At 42.6% G+C, this 18,172-nt stretch overlaps 1 long non-coding RNA gene across 1 annotated transcript; it reads left to right on the top strand.

Moving 5' to 3' along the window:
- Window positions 1-3,139: 3,139 nt before the first annotated feature.
- LOC146854045 (uncharacterized) lies at window positions 3,140-8,422 on the top strand. The gene is made up of 3 exons (XR_014980733.1): window positions 3,140-3,211; window positions 3,302-3,395; window positions 8,137-8,422. It is a non-coding gene; the product is annotated as an uncharacterized LOC146854045 (long non-coding RNA).
- The last annotated feature ends 9,750 nt before the right edge of the window (window positions 8,423-18,172 follow it).

The raw sequence follows: 18,172 nt of genomic DNA, 5'->3' as shown, positions 1-18,172 counted from the left end.
TCGCCTCCAGTGTAATGTAGGCAAGACTGAGGTAATGCTGTTTGGGGAGGCCACACTTTTGTGGTCCCCGGATTGGTGGCCCTCGGATTTAGGACCAACCCCAAGTTCTAAACAGACTGTCAAAAATCTCGGTGTGCGCTTAGACAAATCACTTCTGTTTAAAGAGCACACAAATCAAGTAGCAGGTTCCTGCTTCCAGGTCATTGGATTGCTACGACGAGTCTTCCCATTTCTATCAGGCCCTTATAGGAAGACTCTCATCCAGGCCTTGGTCATAAGCAGACTGGACTACTGTAATTGCCTGTTGGTCTTGGCAAACGAAGAACAACTACGGAGACTACAGGTGGTCCAGAACACCGCTGCGAGACTAGTTCTCAACGCCCAGCCAAGGTCTGCATCACTCCCCCTCTTGACAAAACTCCACTGGTTGCCAATTAGACAGCGTGTAAAATTTAAAATCTGTTGCACCATTCACAGATGTCTATTTGGCAATGGACCTAAATATTTAAAAGAAATATTTCAACCCTACAAACCCAGTCGAACCCTGCGCTCCAGCAGTCAGCAACAACTCCAGGTTCCCAGGATAAAAAAAGTTAGGCAGGGAGGGCGAGCCCTGTCCTACAAAGGCCCCATCCTCTGGAACTCATTGCCCCCTGCTCTCAAAACTATTATCAATTTTCAATCCTTCAAGAAGTCCCTGAAAACGTTTCTATTTGTCGCCTGTTAGGTCTCTTCCCCGTCATCTCTCTGTTTTATTTAATATCTTGGCTCCTTGGTTAAGCATAAGCGCGGAGATACCCCTTCGGGGGTTGACTTCCAGCGCTTTACAAGAGTATAAATAAATAAATAAATCCCGTGGTCAGAAATCTTCCCTCTTTTATACAGGACACTAAGCACATTCTAAGCATCCTCAATGATCTCCAATGGCAACCAGGCATGATTATGGCGACACTCGATGTAGTGTCCCTATATACCTCAATCAAACCCGATATTGGTTTAAAAGTTGTTACACAATTTTTGGAGGGCAGATTGGCCTCTCTATGGCAACACACAAACATGTTAATATCAATGATGGATATAATACCCAAAAACAACTGCTTTCTGTATGAAGGAAAATGGTACAAACAGATCAAAGGTGTAGCCATGGGCTCAAGGTTTTCACCTTCGTTCGCCAACCTCTACATGGGCGCATTAGAGGCAACTTGGATTTGGGGTAGTCAAGGCACTAAGTGGACCAATTCTATTGTATACTGGGGCCGTTACATCGACGATTGCCTTCTGCTCTGGTCTGGCACCCAAGAAGAACTTGATGACTTCTGCATCTACCTTAATTCTAATAACATGGACATAAAGTTCACATGTAACTATAGTATCTCACTAATCACCTTTCTAGACGTGGAGTTCTACGTGAAGAACAACGTCTTACAGAGCAGACTCTATCGTAAAGAGACAGCATGTAACGCAATTCTCCATGCTACTAGCTCTCACCCCATACATCAGATTGAAGCCATTCCTTATGGTGAACTCATTAGAGCAAGAAGGAATTGCAGTGAAGATATTGAATTTAACAAATGCATGCCAGACATGGGAAAAAGGTTCTATCAACGTGGATACAAGCCTAACGTAATCAACAAAGCCACCACCAGAGTCACCAAAATGGACAGAAACAATACACTCCGACCCAAAACTCACAAGGAACCTACTATCCAACCAACAAGACTAATAACAGACTACAATGGCCTTAGCTCTGTGATCAGAAAAAGCCTGAACAAACATTGGAATATCCTTCTTACAGACTAAACTCTCAAGGAGATCATCACCACCAAGCCCTCAATCACTTTCAGACGTGGGATAACATTGCGCAAAAGATTACGCCCTACTGTACCCCACACTACTACCACACACTCTTGGCTCACACCGCACACTATCGGCTTCCACAAATGTGGATGCTGTGGTGTTTGTAAATGGGCACAGAATGGAGTTAAAGGATTCTCCAGTCATCACAAACGTATTTTTGAAATCAGGGTGACCATCAACTGCAACACCAAATTTGTCGTGTATGTTCTTGAAAGTACCGGTAGGAGCCAATATGTCGGCAGCACCATCAGAGCCCTGAAAGAAAGAATCAGTGAACATGCTAGAGCCATTCACCAAAACGACTCAAGATACCCTATGGCCATACATATTGATTCTTGTCCCACACAAGGTACTCACAAGAGATTTTCCTTTTTTGGCATTGACATTGCCCAACCCAACATAAGGGGTGGCAACCGTGAACTGAGATTGAGACGCCTCGAAGCTACCTGGATAATGCGTCTTCGTACAGTGAGCCACGGCCAAAATTCTGATCACAAACTTCAATATTTCTTGGGCTCCTAATGTCTCATTGCTTCATCTTTCTCTTACTTTTTGCTCGTGTCTACTTCTGCTGAGAATTTAAAGCTTTGTTCTTTTATGATTTTTCATTATTATGCGTTTCTTCTCTTTCTTGATTGATATCTATCTTTCTGCCCTGATTTTCTCTATCCTACATTTTCCCATCTTTCATTTTCTAGTCCTTAAATGATTCCACTATCATGTTTCCCATTTGGAATCTCGAGTCTATTATTATGTGCCTCTCAGATTCCTCTTGTTGCGTATCTATACTATCTTTCCTTTATCACTATACATCTCTTCACCTTCTCATTACCTTTTGTGACCTTGTACTCTAGTACGTTCAATACCAACTTATTTTCAATATTTCTGTAAACAATTGTGATTTTTTGCTCAGTCTCATACTTGTCTCTACCTCACTGGTTTTGACATCTGTAATATTAGCTATTTTACATGCTTTTCTCCCCACTTCCTTCCTTGTCATTTTTCGTTCATCAGTATTCTTGTCTTACTGACAATTGTTTTGTGTTTTTTAACCGTTTTAATATTGGATACAATTATCTTTTGTTCTTTCTGGACGCTTTTCCTTATGTGCTTAAACTCCCACTATTATAAGAATTAATATTTTTTTGCAACAACATAGTCTAATTGTGGGCTTAGTCTTTCTTCTTTTCACGGCACCAACGTTTTCCAGCTCAATCACTTCCTGGCTCTCCACGCACGAAGGTTAGCCTTCTAGTTTCCAGGCTTATTTGCCTATTTATACCGGCATCCGGTTTCCCTCATTTCTACCGCACTTCGGCAGCTAGACAGTCCTGCTCACGTTCGCCGTCACCAGGTAATTTCTCTCCCCACACGTTTGGCTTTTCATGGCCTTTTTTCCCGATTTTATGCCCTTTAGTTAATTCTTTCCCCCGTTTTCATTCAGGCCCCGCATTTCCTGGTCGCTTTGACCTCCGGGATACCACTCTTGATGTTACTTGCCATTTATCCGTGATTCTCCTGATGACACATTCATCTTGGTGAGTCCTGTTCACATACAACCCTTGCCCCCGGGAGGTGTACTTTTAGGTTTCACTCTTTCACCTTAATTGGCGTTCCTTCTGTTTCACCTTACTTTTTACCCTCCCTTTTGCTCACCCGTATTATCGTTGTTTCACGTCTAGCTGTCGTCACGTTTATTTTGTATGGTTAGTTTACCATTTTCGTTTTCAGCCCAGCCTTAGTTGCATACTTGTTAATGCACTTTCTACTCAGTAGTTCTTTCCATGATATTTCGCTCCGTTTTTGATTTCTTTTACTCAGTATGACTCACCATCACTTTTGATATAGTGCCCCGGTGTCTCATAGTTGTTGCAATCCTTTTGAGTCATTGCCGATCACACTTGCGTTCTTTTCACATTGTGGCAATATGTTTCCTTTGACACGAATGTTGTAATTTCTCACACATTCTTTTTTCGCTTCTTCAGTTTTTGCATCCTTTTTTACTGTTTCCATTGTGAACTTATGCATCATACCAATGTTTTATACACTTATTGTCCGTTTTATTGCCTTATTTGAGCTCCTCTGACTCTTCTTGTTTAGACCGTTTTTTTTTTTTTCACTTAAACAGATTTCTTATTGCCTTGTGCATATTGCTTAGCACTTACCAGCCTTTTGCCTTTTTCTCTCTCTTTGTCTGTGAACCTTTAACCCACCCCCCTCCTTTTCAACTTCCATTTTCATTTTGCTTTTTCCTTATGGTACCCTTATGCTCCACCTCTATTATTTAGTTACATATGTGAGCTGCTTTTTTCTGTTATACATTTACGTTCATGTTTTGTCACCTTTTTCCAGAATGTGTTTTCACCCCCTTTTCCTTGCCTTATTTTTGATACTTATTATATTGTTTCCCAGCCCTGAAGAGTCACAGTTGTTTTACTGTTGACGAAACACGTGTCGGCTGGCGCCTTTTGAACTCATCTTGAATTAAACAACATTTTCTTCATTTTGGTTGAATTGTGTTGTTCTCTCTGTGTTAACATTACCTGACTTTTACGTGTGCACAGGATTTGTTTGTAATTTGTTCTGGCATGGGCTCTCGCCCACACCTTATACAGGGGTTTTGGGTCTTCCCCTGACCTGGTCGCACCGTTAAGCTTTGGTTCTTTTCTCTTCACTTAATCTGTCCGTTTACCTGCCTGGGCGCCATTCATCCTGTTTCAAAACCCTGTTTTGCGAAAATAACAATTTTTATAGTCAGTTATCCTGAACATTTGCCAAGCCATACTGTATAGTGAAGCCCTAATGTATCAATCCTGCTTACTGTTAGAAATGGGATCTCTGGCTGGCTAAGGCGTGCGCCAAAGCCAGGCAGAGACCACCACTCTAGTCAGGGCAAGGGAGTTAAATGCCAAAGATAACCCCTGCTCACCCCCTTGGTAGCTTGGAACGAGCAGTCAGGCTTATCCCGGTGGCAATGTGTAAAGCATTTGCGCACGCACACAGCAACAACATCCCAGGCACACCACAAAAGGAACTCCACACAAGGTTATATCAAAAATAGCCTTTGTATTCTCATAACACATTTGAATTGTAAACACATAATATACATGGCGCCACTTGGCACTGGGTCATGTCTACAAGGGATTATTTACACCTGACAGGGCCATCTGGTCCACTGTCAGTACCATCGCAAAGTGAACTTAGTAAATGTAGAATTCATCATAAACATAGAACACAACCAGTAACTACTGGTAATCACTGTACTTAGCATCGGCCTGTAACATAAACTACATTATGCACAGCATCACATCAGGCGCGAATTACATTCTGTGCCAACTTCATCAGTGTAAATACATTATGCAATTCTCTCAGAAGTCTAAATGCATTAGTCCCTAACCTCCTAAGTATAACTACATTAGGGGCCTAAATCACACAGTGAAACATAATCACACTAGCATAAACCATGATATGCAAAACAACCTCATAATCATAAAACTCATTTAGAGGTATAACACAGGGTGCGTAAATCATACTAAATGAATAACATTTCCTAGCACCACACTCACATTAGGGCCTGACGCCCTATGAACCTAATAGTTCCAAAAGTCAGGGCGTGCTGCCTAGCAGCTGAAACCAGGTGCGCAACTGCGCAAACCTAAACGTAGCAGCTGGCACTTAGTGCTGCGCAGCTGTGAAGGTCAGGGGGGCGAAGGAGTGCATCTCACTCTGAATTCAAATATGTCCCCTAAAAGAAAGATCTAAAAGGTGCAGCTGCCCACTACTTGTTGGGCAGCTGGAAATGCAAAATGAGGCATGGGCCCTCAATGGCCCTTACAGCAAACTATGCTCCACGTGGGAGCCACACGGGGCTCTGTAGATAAATCATGGCAACCGTTGAAGCCACCTAGACTCTAAGAACAATCAGGCCATCGTTGTAGCCACGTAGGCTCTAAAACAATTATACCCCATGTTGGAGCGGCCCGCTGCTAGACGGGGCCGCTCTGACTGCCACGGGGCCCTCACTGGCCCCACATGGAGCTTCTACAGAAGCTTTGCACCCTCGTTGGAGCACGCAGGCTCTTAAAAACAAAACATGCCCCCTCATCGTTGGAGCGGCCCACTGTCAGACAGGGCTGCTCAAAATCTACCCACGACTGCCCAGGTGCCTCGTGAGCACCAAGAACAAGGAAGGCAGCCCCCCTTCACTCATCGGGGCTCTGGGTACTCGCTGGTCTCCTTGGCGGCTGCAGCAACCTGCGGGACTGGCACCATTTCTCCCCGTCTCCTCTTCGCTGCTGCCTGCGAGGGCTCCTTCAGCTCACAGGAGCCCCGCCTGCTCCAACCGCACACCTCGCTTCCCCCGGGCCCCCTCCTGGGACCCGGGACTTCTCTTGACATTGCACAGGGCTTCCACCGGCATCCGGGAGCCCTGCTGGGCAGGTTGACGCTTCCTCCTCGCACCCCCTTCTGCTTCCGGCCATGGCTTCGCCCGGAGTCAGGCAGTTCACTTGGCTTCCGGGTCGCGCTTCTTCGGCTGGTGTCTTCAGTTTTATTCCCGGGCCGTGGCGGTGATTTTCATCAGTAAAGTGCGGGGTGGGCACCCGCAGTCAGAATACACATAGAGTGGGGTAGGCACCCGCGAAATCAGCATAAGGCGGGGCGGGCTCCCGCTCACCAGTAAATAACAAAAGCGGCAATGAGGGGTAGGCTCCCTCTATGAAATCAGAATGGTGGGGGACTCCCTACGTCGGGATTCCCCTCAAAGGCACAGCCCCACGCTGCCAGGTGACCACATAAGCGCTCCTCCTCCAAATAAAGCGCTCTTCCAGGTGCTAGGTTGAAAGTCCTTGAAAAGAAATGTAGCAACACGGTCCCAGGGGCATAGCTTGGCCCAGGGGCCAGCACACAGGGCCCTTCAGCAGGGAGGCAGCCCCCATGGCGGTCCCTCCTGGGCCCCAGCAGCAGCAAGCCCCCCCCCCCTCCGTCAGGAACAGAACACTGAACATTTTCATGGGGTCACAGCCCCTATATTTATACCACTATTTCCTTTGTCTAAAAGGTGCAGGCAATGAGAGAACCAGATACAACTGGTTCAGGGGAGCTTTGGAGCACTTTGTTTTGCTCAGCTCCTCTCTCCCTTTCACATGACAGGCTAGGTGCTCAGACGCACCACACAGGGTAGAGCCAGCATTGTGGAGAGAAGACACAGTCCTATTCCTCCCATCTACATGCAGATCTCTCCATTCACAACCGGGCAGACTCACCCTGGCTCCTGGAATTCCACAGCCCTTTCAGCTCCTGACAATCACAAGCCAGACATGCACTCCACATCAGGCAGGCAGACACACAGTACACAGAAAGGCCAACTTCTAGAAGTGGCACTTCTCCCCTAGTCACCATAAATCTGCGCACACCATGGCGCAGCATTTATTCTCACGAGTTTGCACATACTAAATTCAACCCTGCACTCCTCTCACACCAGGAACTACCAGGGACACACATATCCCCCATGCATTCCTATGTGAGGGCAGGTCCATCTCACAACACATACACAGAGAGCGCACGCACTTTACACTGGATCCCAGTGCTAAAGTGCTCAGAGGCCTAAAATCACCAACACCAGGTTACAGAAAAAGGCTAGGAGAACGCAAAATGTTTCGGGGTGAACCTGCCAAAAGGGCCAAGTCCAACACTTACCATAAGTGTATTAATTTTGTTTTTTTCAAAAGTTTTTTTTACATTTATCCTAGTATTTATTTTGAAGCTATACGCTATTAATTATTTTAATTCGATATGATGAATTGTTGATCAAAGCACTGGATTCATGCACTTGGCACTTTAGTGGTCACATTGTATAGCAAAATTCCAATGTATTAACTTCGCAGATTTTAAATATATTAATTTGATAGATTTTGACTGTCTTTTTATATTATATGGCTTATATTTATACTCTGAAACAATGCAAGTTACTCATCTTACTAAAATAAAGATCACACACATAATTCATATAATTAACTGATAGTAGTCCACTGTTAGTATTGACTTTGGTGGCATAATGCTTTCAAACATTTTACAACATTTTGCAAATGTTTAGAATATATAATAATCCCAATACCAGTTATTACAATAATATAACATATTTTTTAAGGAATCATCCATAGATGAGGATAACTGGTCTTATTTTTACCAGGATTAGTAATATGTTTATTACATATCTTGAAACATATGGGTCCATGTTTGATGTTCTACATTGATCTGACATGATGTTCTTTCTTATAGATTCTGCGGAAATAATGGAAGCTGATATGTGCATGAGCCATAGCAAAGAAAGAAGTAACAGTCATTCAAGCTTCTCATCCAAATACAGACGTCTTTGGACTATACATGCAACTTTAAAAGAAATGCCTGCTGTTTTCATATATCTGCTTCTATTTCAATACACTTTAGCACAAAAAATCTTTTATCAGTAGATGTTGTTACTCTTGTCTTTAAATACGTTTTTAACTTTCAAATGTTTATAAATGTTGTGTGCTTTTTACTTAGAATAATATTAGCCAATGTATACTCTGTCTCTGAAATTTGAATATATTTTAAAACATAACTATTTGTCATGTGTGCTTTCCTCTTTATACACCAATACCCAGCTCATTTGCATTAGTTATGCCAGTTAATCTGACACCACACATACTCTGCTCACTCAACTTACCCCAACACTCATCTCTCCATCCCTCACACCCTCTCACTATGCTACCCAAATCCATTCCCTTTTCACACTACAAAAAAGGATGTTACATCTGGGTGATTTGACTGGGCCATTCACTCCTCACCGGTCTGGATAGGTCTTAATCAACTCTGCATCTTACATCTAGGTAGAAATGAACTGAGTATTAGGCTAAGCTATTCTCGGCCCATTGGCAACTTACATCTGGATGAACCTGCCTCAGATATTCACCATTCAGATAACGTTAGACAGTTGAAGGCGGCTGGGTGTTGCTGCATGCACACTGTAAGTAAATGCAAGTACACTGAAAACACAATCAATTAAATGCAATTAGTAATGGGTGCTCAAAAGGGAGGAGAACCACCAATTATTATTGTGTAAGAACAAGTCCAAAATATGAGCAAAATTTCAAGCGCTCCCAAAATAGTCCAATGCAGCGTTATGTCATGAGTATTTCATCAACGTACTTTATTCTCATATAGCGTTTCAGAAGTCTGTGATGTTTTCTAGCCAACACATGTTTCATCTATGCTGTAAGTACACCAGCAGAATTCATCAAGGCTACAATGAAAATAACACAAACATTTAGTTAACCCTACGGTAAAACTGTTACCTAGGTAACACTGACCTAATCACCACAAGTGAAAAGAAGTTAATAAAATCACATAGCATTGATTCCAAGTGGACCAATACTTGTGTAATAATAAGAATACAAAATAGACTGCAGTTTATTATTTAAATGATGATTGGCACTCACCAACAAGTTGCCCAAAAACCCCCAAAGAAAGTATAAAAAGGGGTAAAGAATATTGATGATAAGAAGAGCTCAAAATCTGCTACCATAAGAGAGATAAACTAGTGTGGTGCCTCCTCCCCCAGCATCAAATCAGCAATACATGCATATAGTCCCAAAGTTCTCGAAATTACGATAATCAAGTATCTGAAATGTATACAGTTCTGTAAATCACTAAAAAAAAAACCAGTCAGACTACTATTGTGTAAAAAGTACCTTTATAAAATATGGGGTTATCAAATATCCAATCAGCAGTATATGCATATTGCTCAAAATACTTAAACGCTATTGACCCAGTATCTGCAATGCATTGTATAAAATACACTCCCTCAAAATAACCCCCAAGATGTCCATAACCATTATATCTAGGGCACAACACCCCAAAGCTGTAGGTTGTACGTGTGTTGAAATATTAACATGGGGAACAGCAGGCAAAACTACACATGAAATATATACATAGTATCAATAGTTGCTTATAAGCAGTGTTGACCATCATCTTACTGTACAAATAAATACATCACAACACTCAGCTACGCACTATGAAAGATGCAATGAGTTGCACCATACTCACAAAGTCATTCCAGTTGAGTGATGTGCAGTTGTAAAATAAAGAGCATACAAATAATATAGCGTAGTGTGCTTCAACATAAACTATTCAACTGCACTCCAATCTGACAGCACATTATAATGATAAGTCAGACACAGGGTTACTGAAAAGAAAGACTTGTCCGATTCGAATGCAATGCATCAATTTTATTTGGTAGCGAAATATTAGCTAAACCTAATTGATACAGTTACTGACGGAGAGTCCTCCAGTCATCTTGGACCTCCATTTATAATGCTTAAAGAAGGGACTGATCTTGTGTCTCATGTGGTGTCTTGTCAAAAACTAACTATTCTCTGTGATACAGAAAGTGTGGTCACCATCTTGAAAGAGGATTAATAGTATTGTCCTCAGAACATTGTAAGTTAGCAAAAAGAATCACCACATTTGGGTCATTTATACAGTAAGCATCGCATGATATGCTTCAATAGGGGCAAGATTCCTATTGATAAGTGCCAATGTGGGTACAAGGTAAGTCATACAATATAAAGTATTGTGCATTTTCATGTCAACAAAATATTACAGTTTCTAGTCTTAAAATAAGTATCTTGAGTGCTAATTGTGCTATACTCATAGCACTCACAGTGATAGCTATGTCTTTAGGTCCAATAACCTCTGCTAACAAGTGCAATGCATTCTATTCGTCCCCCTAAAAGTAATGTAGGTGGTGGTCTATGTTTAGTCCTTTCTCTACGAATTTAAACTTTAGAATCCACAGTGCTTCTTGTCTCCTTAGTCTTAATTCACGATTACCATCATTCAGGTCTTGTTGCACTATCTTAATTCAATAGAATTAGAATTTCAAAGGGATGTATTGCTTCTCACACTCTAGTATATGCAGTGTATTTAGTGTTGCGTTGTTTGACTGCCCTTCAGAGTTCGGCTACTCTTACTGGCCGGATAGTACTAGCCACATAAATGTTGATATATTTGCATATCAAAACATACACTACAAATCAGAAGGAACAGTTGATATTATTCTTGATGTGGAATGTGGGGCTATTAATGTAGCCATAGGGGGTCATTTTATTCCAGGCTATTCTGCAAACTGCCAGTGTCTATTGAGTATTCCACTCAGTTTGTTTGATCTCTCCCATATGTGGTAATAGGTCTAATAGTAAACACAACAAAATGATGGACGGAGTGCTGCACCTTTTCAACCACTCGATCCCAACCAAGAGATCTGGGTTAAATCCATTGTTCTTTTGCTCACTACGCCACCCCAGTTTGGACCCGGCCATATGCAAATCAGTCTCGACCTTGCTCCTGATGGAAACAGTCCAGCCTGAACTGTCAGGCCAGGTCCTCCCTGGACCAGAAACAAGTATCCTGGGACTGGTTTCGGGTATCACCCTTCATTAGCCAAGCTGGCTTAAATCCAGCGGTGCAGTGAGAACGGGACCCATGTCTGAGCATACACTTGGCCACCTATTGCAAACATAGCAAACTGGGTTTTCATAGTGAGCAAAGGAACGATGAGTGCAACCCAGATCTCTTGACTGGAGGTGAGTGGTTGAAAAGGTTTAGCAGTCCATCGTCTTGTTCGCCCTAAGTGGCCAAGGGTATTCCCAGATGTAGGTCCCATGCTTACTGTGCCACTGAACTCAAGCTAGCCTCCTTGGATAAACGCTCTATTTACAGGAGTTATAAGAATGCCTCTTTGGTGACAGCAGTGTTCGGTGATCAGAATGGTTGAGGTTATTAAAGGAAGTGGCAAATGGTTCTGTGATCTCTAGTGTGTATATCTGAACTAGACCATTCAATTCATTAACTACAAGTATCACAAACTGTATTGAAGAAATTGATAAATTTAAGGATAGGGCAAGTAGGGAAATGCCTCTTTTAGTATGGTCAACCCCATTTTGTTCTGGACTGACGCCGCTAGTTGTTTGTCTCTATCAACTGGGACACTGCTAACCGGGCCTCCAGTGCATGTGATTTCACCCCTTAAAGCATGTTAAAATTGGCTACACTCCTGATTGCCATATTTCATTTACTTAGAAGTTCCAAGTAGATGGTGCTGCAGCACATATTTTGCCACCACTAAACTGCTAATGTAAAGCATGTCTTTAAGCCTGCCCCTGCAGCATAGGTAGGCCAAAAGAAACTGACAGGCCCATCTGTCAGAATAGACTTTTTCTCAAGCCAAACCTTCTTTTTTAATATTTAAAAGTCACCCCTAAAGTAGGCACTACATGCCCACAGTGCAGGGGGTGTCATATTCAAAACATAGAGCATGTTTAACAGCTCCAGCCAGTGAAAAATCCCCAAAGTCATTTCCGCTGTGGTATGGCTGTGTCAAAGGAAAAACACTGGGTTTCATTATAATAGCTGCCGTTCAGTTTATTTGTTTAGTTTGATGGTAATGTTAAATCCAACTTTATGGTCAAGTCGGAGTTTAGATTACTGTTTTGGAAATGACACTTTTAGAAAGTTATCATTTTACGGCCTGGGCATATGCACCTTTCTGCCTGTGTTCAGTGTCAACTGACTGTTAATGGCTTACCTGTGGGAAAATGTGTAATGCGTGGACAAAGGCATTGGGTGTGGGGAGATATTTTTTTTTCTCCCTTATAGGGTGCCCATGTGGGCTTTGCCCATGAACTTAATTACATTTGAAGGGGACTTACATTGTAACTGGCAGTTGTACTGTCCTATTAGACAGTAAGGTAACAATCCCAGTGGGAGAGAGGCTGCCCCAGAACTGGTTTTTAGTGACCACAAAGGGTTTTCTATTTATTATAGCCACAACTATGGAAAGGCACAGGGAGCTCTGCACAGGGGAAGAATGGTTCTTCCATGTTGATTTTATGTAGAGAAGGACACTGTGGATAGTTTACTGTAAAAGACACAGGCAGTATTGCAGGCATGGGTAGTTCCACCCTTGGGAGCTTTTACCACATTGGTTATGAAGTGGCCAGACGCTTCCCCCACCCACAGGCTTGCACTGGGCATATATGTGACACCCCTAGCACCCTCTTCTGGAAAACTCTGGACCTGTGGAAGACCTAATAAGCACTGCATCTGCTGTTTTACCATGTAAAGAGAAAGCTAAGGGCAGGACCTCCTCCTGATTGTACCCACAACAAAAAACTGGACTCCTAGGGTCACTTAGCTGTCCTCCTGTTAGGTTACAGGGGCACAAAACATGAAATTATTCCATTTTGATGAAGAGCACAGATGACCATTTTCAACTGGACCTTCTGTGGATCCTGCTGGTGGCCTGTACTGGAGGAAGTCCTTACCCTTAAGATGTCTTGGGGCCCTTATACATGTGACAGATGGCACTCCTCCTGCCAATCCATAAAAGCAGGGACTTAGGGCCATATGTTGGAAAGTAGGTGTTTGCGATTTCCAAATAGCGATTTTGTGGAAATCACTATTTAGAAATTTCAAAATATGATTTACGCAGGAGAGTATTCCATTAATAGCGATTTCTGCAAATTTGCATTCAAAGATAAGAAATGTTCTCTTTGGAAATCACACAGTTGCGATTTCCAAATAAGAAATCACAAATAGGAAAAGGTGCATTCTGGATGCAGAAGGATGATGTAAGAACCAGGAAGTTTAGAAATACAGGGTGTGGCCACAAGCCAGAAGCCTAGGAAGGTGCTGGATGGAAGAAGTGCTCATTTCTGACTTCTGGCAGTGGATATCTAATTACTGAACAACACCATGTCCAAGGAAGATGGGGACAAGAACCCTGGCAGCAGAAAGCACAAAGTAAACTTTTCTGAGAAGGAGCTGTTAACAGATGAATGTGTGGCACACATGAACCAGCTTTTAGGGAAAGTATCATTTTCTGTTCCTGAGATGCGGAAAACAAAATTATGGAGAAGCATCCTAGAGAAAGTCAACTCACTTGGTGTCACTCGGAGAATGATACCAGAGATTAGGAAATTCTGCTATGACCTAAGATTCCGCACCAAACAGAAGGTGGCCAGCAAGATGGCTGAGGCTCATGGCCCGGGTGGTGGACCCTTCAAGCATCCTCATCCCACTCCAATGGAATCAATGAATGAAAGGACACTTAAAACTTAAAATGTGGTGGGAGTGTCAGACATTAAAACTTCCAATCCTGCAGGCTTTAGCCAAGCTAATTCATTTTCCTGATCATTTCTTACCATACCATAAAGTTTGTAAGTCCTAAAGTACAACATATTAGCTAACAAAACTACATTGAAATGTTTGCTGTACTTTGAAATGCACTATGGGAGTTGTAGTACATCTTTATTTAAATGGTGTACTGTGTGCTGATAATTAAACTACACATATCTATACATGATCTCCATGTCACAAACACATAAATTGCATTTTCAACAATATTACACAAACGTATTAGACATTTATTTACAATTACTATATACAGACATTTCCAGAGACCACACCCAGGACATGTCTAAAACCATTGAGGCTGACAAAGCAATTGACACACATGTGGAAATGGTGGACAGCACAATTTCTGCTCCTTTGCCCATTATTCCAACTCTAACAATTAAGAGACCAAGGGCCTCATGTAGGAAGCCAAATACCGGTCGGTAACGGCCAAAATTCGGTAAATATCCTGTTACCGACCGGTATTTAGGCATTTGCTATGTAGGGGGCTGATTTCTGGATTCGGTATTTACCGAATCGGAAATTAAGAAATCGGTAAAATACCGATTCGGTAAATACCGAATCCAGAAATGCAATGTAGGGAGCACTCTAAAGAGTGAATATCAGTATTAAGAATTCGTTATTTACCACCAAATACAGGTTGGTGATAAATAACGAATACCTTGCAAAAAGCAATATTTTGCTGATTTAACAGTGCCATGTGGCAGACATACATGCCCTTAGGGCATGTATGTGCGCCACATGTGCACACATGCAAGATTCAGGGGTGCAACAGGGTGTCAATGTGACACCCTGCCACCCTTGTATATGCTCCCCCCATTACCGAATCGGTATTTACCGATTCGGTAATGAGGCATACCTTCCCATTGATTCCTATGGGCCTCCAGGCCCATAGGAATCAATGGGAAGGTATGCCTCATTACCGAATCGGTAAATACCGATTCATAATTTCCGAATTTTTCCGATTCGGTAAACTTTACCGAATCATTACCTACATCACATTTACCGATTCATAAATACCGAATCGGTAAAATTCGGTATTTATGAATCGGTAAATGTGAGGCTACCTACATATGGCCCTAAATGTGTCACCACTACCAGACTTTGAGGAATGTGATGGGGAGCTATAAATAAGCAGAAATACAACACCATCTGTGCCCAGGACACATAGACTCTATAGACTCCAAAAACCAACAGTCCACAATGATAATGTTTTGAATGACAGAGCAGATAATTCTACATTGTTTGGTGGTCTGGAGAAATCCATCATCACAGAACAGTGCCTACAAGCCAAACAGATGAACACTATTAATAGGTATCTGCAAAGCATGTCAAGATCAATGCTGCAATTGCAGAAAGGACAAGACCGCTGGATTGCTGTCATGCAGAAGATGCAATTTTGCCAAATACACAGGCACAATCAGCACATGGCACGCAATGATGCTTTCACTAAATCTATCAGTCGATTGGCCATAGCCACACCCACTCTTGCCCGGAGCATTGTCAATTTACAAAATGACATAGGGCACTGCTGCCAGGATGTTTCACGGGGCTGGTCCAAGTGACCACAGCCCTGGAAAACATGCAGACATAACTTGTCTGTCCCCAACATTTTGCTTCCACCTGAAAGGGAAGACAGCTCGAACCTCAGTGCCACATCTGAAGCAGATGGATGCTGTACCAGGCGAACATGCTGCAGAAACACATTTGGAACAGATTGACCTTACCTGCAAAGCCAAGTCCTGCCGAGAAAACAACCAAAGGCCATGAAAAGTAACTTTGGCAGACACTCAGATGTATGGGACAGCTTTTTAGGTCTCACCTAACGTTGCAGCATGAATGCGCTGTCATCGCTTTGCGAGGCATGCAGTATATACTGTAGTGTGAAAGCTTTGTGGAAGCTCCGCCCACTCTCTGCCCATTGGCTTTTGTCTTAACTGCTGCCTTCCGATTGGTCTGAGGCTTGTTAGTCCCTCCTCATTCATCATTTGTATCCTTCCACGGCTATTGGCCCCTTCACTCCTAACACTATTTTATTCCCTGTCTCCCCACCCCAGAGCCCCCTCCCTCAGTCTGTGACTTCTCACCTCCCCCACCCCTCCACTCCTGTTTTCTTGCCAGCTAGCACTTCCATTTTCATCTTTATTATTGCCACCTTGAAATATGTGAGTTCAAGATGCGTGCTGTACAAAAACTTCTTTTGCTTAATGAATTCGATTTTAATGTTACTCTAAATATAAGAAGACTCTAGGCAACATTCCGGGTATGCATGGCAACTGATGCCTCTTAGTTCACAAATGGCATTGTTGTCGGGCGGGAGGTGCGGCAGTGTTTTAACTCCTGCTTAAAACGAGCACTTTTAATAACTTCCTCTCAATTCAGTGCTATACTCTTGTGTACGGAGGTGACACGCTAAAGTAATGCACTTTTTTGAATTCTGAAGAGACATTATCTACATTTACATCACGTTGACTGTATGATTAACATGCCAATCATTTTCACGGCTCGCCCACTGGCTCGTATACGCTTGGCTCGTCTCCGGCTGGCTCTGCCTGTTAATTAATATATCGGCTAGCGCACCTCTAACAAAGAGAGATGAATGGATACATGACAGTGAGCCTGGTAGATGGTGGAGAAATAGACTGGTTCAGAAAAACAGACAAACTCAGTCTCCATTGCCTCACGTCAGAATCATCACTTTCAATAACCTGGAAATCTGCTGGCAAGTCCCACTTGCCCCAACCTCATCACCCTCACCTATTCTTAGCAGAAGAGGCAGATTCTGAGCTGTGCCCTGCTGGTGCAGAGGAGCACGGCAGAGTCTGTAGAAGCGCTGGGATCTCTAGCCTCTCCGGACGGGCACCTAAGCCTTCCGGGTGTCTTCACACTCAGGATAAATTAATACATTTTGTTCTGTGCTTTGGTCGCCCCTCTGTGAGCACTGTCTGGTAGATGAAGCTCTGTGGTAATAAACAAATTCAGAGAGGTGGTTGTGTACAAACAAACAACAGCGACAAAACCGTACATTTTGAATGTGTAGTTAAATACCTGCTCATTGAGTACCTCATTGGCTGATCATTCCATGGCACTACCAAAAACACATTTGGACACATTTGCTCAACTGTAAAACACTCCCTTCTATGGGTCATTTAACAACTCTGGGCTTTGGGTTAGGTAACCTACTTTTGATGCTGTGTAAAAGAGTAAATACAAAAACGAATGGAATGAAACTAAGCAACCAGTACTGTCTAAAACATTGTGAAAACGGACACGCATTCTGGCATTTTGTTTAGTTAATGTTGATTTTCTCATAGATGCAAGTAAAGTACTCTTAATATCTTAATGAAATCTGGACACTGGACAACTAGGCAATGAATACATTTTCATGTACCCCCGAAGCCCCTCTGCCCCCGCCCCCTTGGCAAACTTCATTGCCTCCCAGTGTTTGGGGGATAACCAAGACGCAGGATAGTGAGTCAAATAGTCCAGAAAATGAAAGAGAAGCCGGGATTCGGATTCACATCCCGATCGCGTTGGTTAGTCTGTAAGCACTACTTTTATTAATGAGTTTCGCATTGGTAAAGCACCACGGTGTGCATGTGTGGCGACCCTTCACCCATGAGGTACGTGCCAAGCAATTGTTGACACAATCCACACTTTGTGTCGTTTTCAATATATTTATTACGAAGTGCAGGACCTTTCCAAGGGATTTTGCACACTACATACATTCACTCCAAAAATAAAACGTGGAGGTAAAAAACATTGCCATTTACAATGTCAATAGCTCAAGCTCACAAATGCAAGACCTATTTGCCTTGCAAATACTTATTTATGATTGTTTTTTTAATCTTTGTTGCTGTTTTAAAAAATAAAACACATTAAAAAAGCATCCCATAAGGATGCAGTTGATGATGAAGAATTACATTGTTAGAACCTGAATAAAAGGTTAATTTTCAGTCATGCACAAAACATTACCATTGCATGCTTTGTCTATTTCTTGGATGTGGTCATCCTTCTCACCTTACAAACAGTTGTTGGTCATCTCTGTGCATAAAGCTCAACCCTCTACTGCACGTCTCCC

Source organism: Triturus cristatus, chromosome 4_1 (genome assembly GCF_964204655.1).
Source record: "Triturus cristatus chromosome 4_1, aTriCri1.1, whole genome shotgun sequence".
Lineage (NCBI taxonomy): Eukaryota > Metazoa > Chordata > Amphibia > Caudata > Salamandridae > Triturus > Triturus cristatus.
Note: the sequence above shows the minus strand (reverse complement) of the source record. Positions and strands in the feature narration are given on the sequence as shown.